At 43.2% G+C, this 7242-nt stretch overlaps 1 pseudogene; it reads left to right on the top strand.

The window, feature by feature from the left end:
• The first annotated feature begins 2655 nt into the window (after positions 1–2655).
• LOC139348969 (uncharacterized) lies at positions 2656–7008 on the top strand (annotated as a pseudogene).
• Positions 7009–7242: the final 234 nt, after the last annotated feature.

Below are 7242 nucleotides of genomic sequence, written 5' to 3'. Positions count from 1 at the left end.
GCAGGTGTCAGCAAAACAGGTGCTGTTTTCTCTTCTTTTGCATGCATGGTCAGCAATGGAGACCAGAGTTACACTGTGGGTGCACACCCCGCACACTGGTATTTTCGTGCAGAGCAGGCAGGCGCACAGCGCACTTGGTATTTTGGTAAACCGAGGCACACAGAGGTACGCCAGGATGGGCGTTGCGGCGCAGTAGGGGGAGGTGTCGGCATAATCAGCCAGCGAATTTTGGATTTTTGGTGCATTTCGGTCCACACTGGCAGCGTAAAAGTGCGCTGAAAGCTTGCCACCCCAGACCTGGTCAACTCTGCGCGCCAGCGGCGCACCACTGGGCAAGTGAATTTTCACAAACCGGCGGAGTCGTGCGCTCACATCACCAATACCTCACAGTCAGGTTTCCACAGTGTCTGGCATTTCACTGCGATCAATAATTGGCAACAGCCACGATTCAATGCAACTATCTGAGTCAGCACATACAGTCAGACCTAAATTTATATATTTTGATCAGTATCTCATCTGACCACATCGCAAGCGCGTTCAGCATGCATAATGATCACTCAACCTGACCGAATGTACACAGGTGAAACAGGGATGTCTGGTGATCTGTGACTCAAATTGCCTGGTGACAAACGTGTATGCGGGTCGGCACATGACCCGTTCATCCTGGCGAATTCTAGCATCCCTACAGTCATTCAGGGGGACACCCCTCTGGATGGGTGGCTGCTAGGTGATAATGGCTATCCACTGAAAATGTGATTGATGACGCCATATATCGCACCTTCAACAAGCGGCGGCGTGGTTTTAACGGTGTTTTCAGCAGTGCTCGGTCAGTCATCGAAAGCACATTTGGGGTTCTCAAAATGCGTTTTAGATGTCTGGACCGGACAGGTGGTTCATTAACATACAGCCCTCAGTGTTACTGCATTCTTCGTGGCATGTTGCGTTTTACACAACATGGCTGTACAACGTGGATGTCACTATGAACTCACAGAAGACACATTAAGGTACTTAAGATGGACAGAGGCCGAACTGCATGTGCCGTGTCAACTGGGAGAGCAGCAGAGCGCACGGGAGAGGAGGGAGCGCCTCGCCGCCAGCTTTGTCATTAAGTGAGTATTTGCAGTTATATCAGTTCAAAAAACATCTGATGATTAATAACTTTCCACACTAAACAGATGGACAGTATTGAAATAAATTTCGCGAGGCCGTAGATACGGCCACTGCGAGCCTGGACCTCCCGGACCAGAACGTCAGTCTCCTCCTGGGAGAAGTTTGGGCATCAGACAGTTTCCTGCACGGGCTCAGTCATCCTCAAAACTTGCCATGCGCCTAGCCAGCAGTGTTTTTAAAGGTGAGGCGAGGAGCTGATGTGATTGGTTATCCATATTAATCCCATGCCTTCCTGCTTCCTTGTTCAAGTGCCTCAACATCTTTCCTTGTTACACTGCATGAAAAGTAACATTTCCGTCTATTTCTTTATTCTACAGCTAGTGGCTAATTACTGCACTTCTCACCAACCTTTCTACCAGCTGTTATGTAGAATTAGTAGAACAATTGTTTGTTGCGGACCTTTTACAAATTAGATTTTAACAATGCGTTCCAAAGAAAAAGGCAATACACTGCACTGAAATGAAGAATATAATGATTTATTGATGAAGACTTGAGTCCGTTTTTTGTCACAGTGAGGCTTGCAAGGTACTATCATGTATGATTTCTCTACCCAATTCTGTATGTCCATTACACAAAATATATTAAATGCCAGTGATTGGATTTTGATGAAGCTTTGGGGAGTAATGTGTATCAGTGATAAGTGTAAGGGGAGAGAATGTTTGATTTGGTAATTGATTTGGTACTGTATATACTCTGTTATCTAATGAGGGCTGACATAGTTATTGTGTGCTTGTCTTTGTAAGCGGCTGCCAAGAAAGTACACTTAAAGTAAACTTTATGTAATTCGGGTTAATTCAACCCAATTTGTTGATTAGCCAGTAGTTGCTTATTTAAATTCAGTAGACTCAGAGGAACATTAGCAATCAGATAGAGTTGTGTTGCCTGCCTCTAAGTGAAGTCTAATATTCATTCTGTTAATCCTGTTTTTAGTCTCCACCAACTCTTGTGGGAAATATTTAGCCTTTTAGCTGCTAAATACTCCACTATGTTCACCAGGTAGACTAACCTTGTCTGTCTGCTGTTTGGTGACTAGCAGGTAGTGTGCAGTGGGTTTATTGCAGCACAGATGTATTTCATTTATACAGTGGGTATGGAAAGTATTCAGACCCCCTTAAATTTTTCACTCTTTGTTATATTGCAGCCAATCTTTGTTATATTGTTATAAAATCATTTAAGTTATTTTTTTTTTCCTCATTAATGTACACACAGCACAGAAAAACACAGAATTGTTGACATTTTTGCAGATTTATTAAAAAAGAAAAACTGAAATATCACTTGGTCATAAGTATTCAGACTCTTTGCTGTGACACTCATATATTTAACTCAGGTGCTGTCCATTTCTTCTGATCATCCTTGAGATGGTTCTACACCTTCATTGGAGTCCAGCTGTGTTTAATTATACTGATTAGACTTGATTAGGAAAGCCACACACCTGTCTACATAAGACCTTACAGCTCACAGTGCATGTCAGAGCAAATGAGAATCATGAGGTCAAAGGAACTGCCTGAAGAGCTCAGAGACAGAATTGTGGCAAGGCACAGATCTGGCCATGGTTACAAAAAAATTTCTGCTGCACATAAGGTTCCTAAGAGCACAGTGGCCTCCATAATCCTTAAATTGAAGACGTTTGGGACGACCAGAATCCTTCCTAGAGCTGGTCGTCCAGCCAAACTGAGCAATCGGGGGAGAAGAGCCTTGGTGAGAGAGGTAAAGAAGAACCCAAAGATCACTGTGGCTGAGCTCCAGAGATGAAGTCGGGAGATGGGAGAAAGTTCTAGAAAGTCAACCATCACTGCAGCCCTCCACCAGTCAGGGCTTTATGGTAGAGTGGCCAAACGGAAGCCTCTCCTCAGTACAAGACACATGAAAGCCCACATGGAGTTTCCTAAAAAACACCTGAAGGACTCCAAAATGGTGAGAGATAAGTTTCTCTGGTATGATGAGACCAAGATAGAACTTTTTGGCCTTAATTCTAAGTGGTATGTGTGGAGAAAACCAGGCAATGCTCATCACCTGTCCAATACAGTCCCAACAGTGAAGCATGGTGGTGGCAGCAACATGCTGTGGGGGTGTTTTTCAGCTGCAGGGACAGGACGACTGGTTGCAATCGAAGTAAAGATGAATGCGGCCAAATACAGGGATATCCTGGATGAAAATCTTCTCCAGAGTGCTCAGGACCTCAGACTGGGCCGAAGGTTCACCTTCCAACAAGACAATGACCCTAAGCACACAGCTAAAACAACGAAGGAGTGGCTTCATAACAACTCCGTGACTGTTCTTGAATGGCTCAGCCAGAGCCCTGACTTAAACCCAATTGAGCATCTCTGGAGAGACCTGAAAATGGCTGTCCACCAACGTTCACCATCCAACCTGACAGAACTGGAGAGGATCTGCGAGGAGGAATGGCAGAGGATCCCCAAATCCAGGTGTGAAAAACTTGTTGCATCATTCCCAAAAAGACTCATGGCTGTATTAGCTCTGAAGGGGTCTGAATACTTATGTCTGTGTGATATTTCAGTTTTTCTCTTTTTAAAAATCTGCAAAAATGTCAACAATTCTGCGTTTTTCTGTCAATATGTGGTGCTGTGTGTACATTAATGAGAAAAAAAATGAACTTAAACGGTTTTAGCAAATGGCTGCAATATAACAGAGTGAAAAATTTAAGGGGGTCTGAATACTTTCTGTATCCACTGTATATAAATCTCCACCAATATATTTTTCAACACACACATTTCTTATTTTAAATGTATGCAATAGAAATTTGCTATGGAAGGAGACATCTGATTGGTTAAGTTCAAAAGTCAGTATATAATTTGACAACATTCAAATCTGTTTTTGATGAAAACTGCAAATACTTTTAAATATATACAATTATAAATAAAAACAAACAATATGAAGACATGCCCTGCAATCAACTGGCGCCCGGTCCGGGGTGTGCCCCGCCTCTCGCCCGTTGACAGGTGGGATAGGCTGAGGTCCTCGGCCTCCTCCTCCTCATCCTCCTCAAAGCAATGATGTACTCCATCTTTGTAGATAATGTTAAGCATTACAATAATAACATTTGTATTTGGAATGAAATGACGTGGGTAATAGCGGCCAACGATCATCACTTGCGTTTTTTCCATGCGTCTGTCTCTCTCTGTCTCTCAAGTGCTCTGAGATAGATGCAGTATATATGCTCTGTAGAATGCCACGGCTATTTCTGGTTGGCACAGCGATGTTAATTGATTAGTTTGCATCCCTGTTTCACCTGTGAACATCCAGGATGAATGGGTCATGTGCCGACCTGGGGAAATTGGCATACACGTTTGTCACCAGGCAATTTGAGTCACAGATCACCAGACATCCCTGTTTCACCTGTGTACATTCGGTCAGGTTGAGTGACCATTACGCATGCTGAACGCGCTTGTGATATGGTCAGATGACATACTGATCAAAATATATAAATTTAGGTCTGACTGTATGTGCTGACTCAGATAGTTGCATTGAATTGTGGCTGTTGCTAATTTTTGATCGCAGTGAAATACCAGACACTGTGGAAACCTGCCTCTGAGGTATTGGTGATGTAGCAGAACTGGCCTCTAACTGACCTTCTCTTACCCTCTTTGCATTCCTTCAGGAGAAATGGAGTTGTAAAGCATCCCAACTTTCAAGAGCTATTGACCATTTGAACTGTTTACAAGGAAGGTGTTAATTTCAGAGACAAGATGTCTGGCCAAGAGACATCTCCTCCATGTTTTCTTTTCAGGGAAGCCAGAGACACAGACACCTCAACATCAAAGGTTGCCTTCTCCTCACCTTCTCCTCACTATGTTTCTCATGGCAATGCTAATTCTTTCCTGATAGCCCCATGAGAGATCGGGACAATAAAACTGTCCGAATGAATGGTGCCAGGCTCCAGAGGAACCTCCAAAAATCAGATAATGCTGATGGGTTGTAAATTAGACATTCCTGAAGCAAACTGTGCTGTATGTTTGTGTGCTTTTTCCTAATACTCCCGAATAACCAAACCTCAATGTTGAACTTAACTTTTGATGTTTTCACCTTACAGGACTTACAATATGTATAATATTGATGTTTTTCCAGTTTTTCTAACTTGAAGAATGACAAAGTTGTGATTTTAACGGTTTTCTAAAGTTTGTCTGAATTTTTATCATGGAACCATACTGCCATCTAACAGTCAAGTTGAATATGCTTGACGTGATACATTTATTAATAGGTAACCGTAATAGTGATAATCATTTTGGGCAAATATAGTCTGCCTTTCTTTATTTCTTTATTTTGTGTCAGTTATACCTTGAGTCATCATACATATTAGGATGAAATTGTTACCATGATTATCGTTAAAGTTGTCATCCAATCATAGGAATTGCCTAACGCATGTTGTGAACAGTGTTGAAATGTCATTGAAAATCGTCCATTCAAAATATATGTGATTGACCATAGTGAGAAGCAGATTAGCCCCTCCTATGAATCATTAATTAATTCCAGCTCCATGAGGCGAGATTGCATCGTGCGCCACAAACCGTCCTACGTGAGCGACAGCCTGCCCATTAGACACGCCCTGGAGCGAGATTTAAATGTCCACAGCTGCAGCGAGAATTCAGTGCACATAAAGGCCCATTTATACCCTCCGGATCCGGACGAAATCCGTCTGTCCCACACGTTGCCTCCGTAGGGGGCCTTCATACCTCCGTCCGTTTTCAGTTTTGTCAGTGTGTCCTCTAGGGGGCAATGTCGAGTCATAAATTACAGAGCCATTGTCATGGCAGCCGTTGCCTTGTCAACGCTTCTGTCAGCATATACCGGTCACGGGCAAGGGTCCATTTATTCATAACGGTCTTGACCGGGAGTCCCACAACTGCCGCTATTTCTTCCCAGCTGTTTCTACAGCGCTGTTTATCACGGTGACCCGGGACTGTTGAGTCGTACAAATGTACATAGCCCCTCACCCACTCGCAGATCCTCTCCTCCAAATTACCCGCCATTTTTAAATGTCCAATGTTGACAGCTGATGTAGAGCCGGTTCTCTTCTTTGTCGGTTTTTAGTTTGACTCATTTTGCTCATTTTGACTGTACACTGCCCCCACGACTTCCGGTGGTTTCGAGTGGTTTCGTCCGGAGAGCTCCGGATGGCTAAGCTCAGAGCCGACGGACAAACTGATGGATGAAACAGCCTCCGCTTTCGTCCGTATCCGTTATTTACGGAGGGTATAAATGGGCCTTTACTCATGTTTTGTTTTAAGTTAGTTTAAGTTATGTTACGTTATGTTTTAGTTTTGTTTGTTACGTCTTAGTTGTCTTAGTCTTGTACAGTTGTTTTGCTCTTTAAGTTTTTCCCGTCTTCGAGCTACTCAAAAGCCATACTGAGTAGCGTGATTTATTTTTCAGAAGACGTGTTTCTGTAGTTTTGCCGTAAACTTTCATTTTTCTAAGTCACACGTTTTGTTTTAGTATCTGTAAATTTTAGTCAAATAATAATAATTTTGTAGACCATTTTCAACCGGCCATTGAAGAGACTATCAATTTTGTTACTATCAGTCTAAAATAATCCCTCACGGACTCAACGGAACCAAAACCCTGCAGCCAGCTGTTGATCCTTGGTCTGGGTTAACAACCATCCGGAGCCGTCCCTCATCTGTAACCGACACCGTAGAACCTAGTTCGAGAGACATCACCGTCCAACATCAGCTCTTCACCTTGGTGTGCCTGGACCTTCCACCGGTCCACCGAGCAGATCGAGCCGTGGACAAGCACCTGGGCATCCTCGAGTTAGTTCAAGGCAGAATTTACCGGGACGTCACCAACCAAATAGGCATGCTAAGCGGGTATGAATAAGAGTTGGTCCATGAGGTTAAGATACTGCTAATTTATCCAAATTCTCTCAACTACTCGTTTAATCCCTTAACTTTCCGTTCGCGTCCCTATTATCCCCTTACAACTACTTCTCACTATCGCCAAACTTGTTTTGCCATTGTGTTGCCATAAGTTTCTTTTGTGTTATGTCATATCACCTCATATCTTCTGTCGTACTATTCATGATATATTATTCATCATCCATAACTGTGCTTA

The sequence above is a fragment of the Chaetodon trifascialis genome, chromosome 20 (assembly GCF_039877785.1).
Source record: "Chaetodon trifascialis isolate fChaTrf1 chromosome 20, fChaTrf1.hap1, whole genome shotgun sequence".
NCBI classification, from domain to species: Eukaryota; Metazoa; Chordata; class Actinopteri; order Chaetodontiformes; family Chaetodontidae; genus Chaetodon; species Chaetodon trifascialis.
Note: the sequence above shows the minus strand (reverse complement) of the source record. Positions and strands in the feature narration are given on the sequence as shown.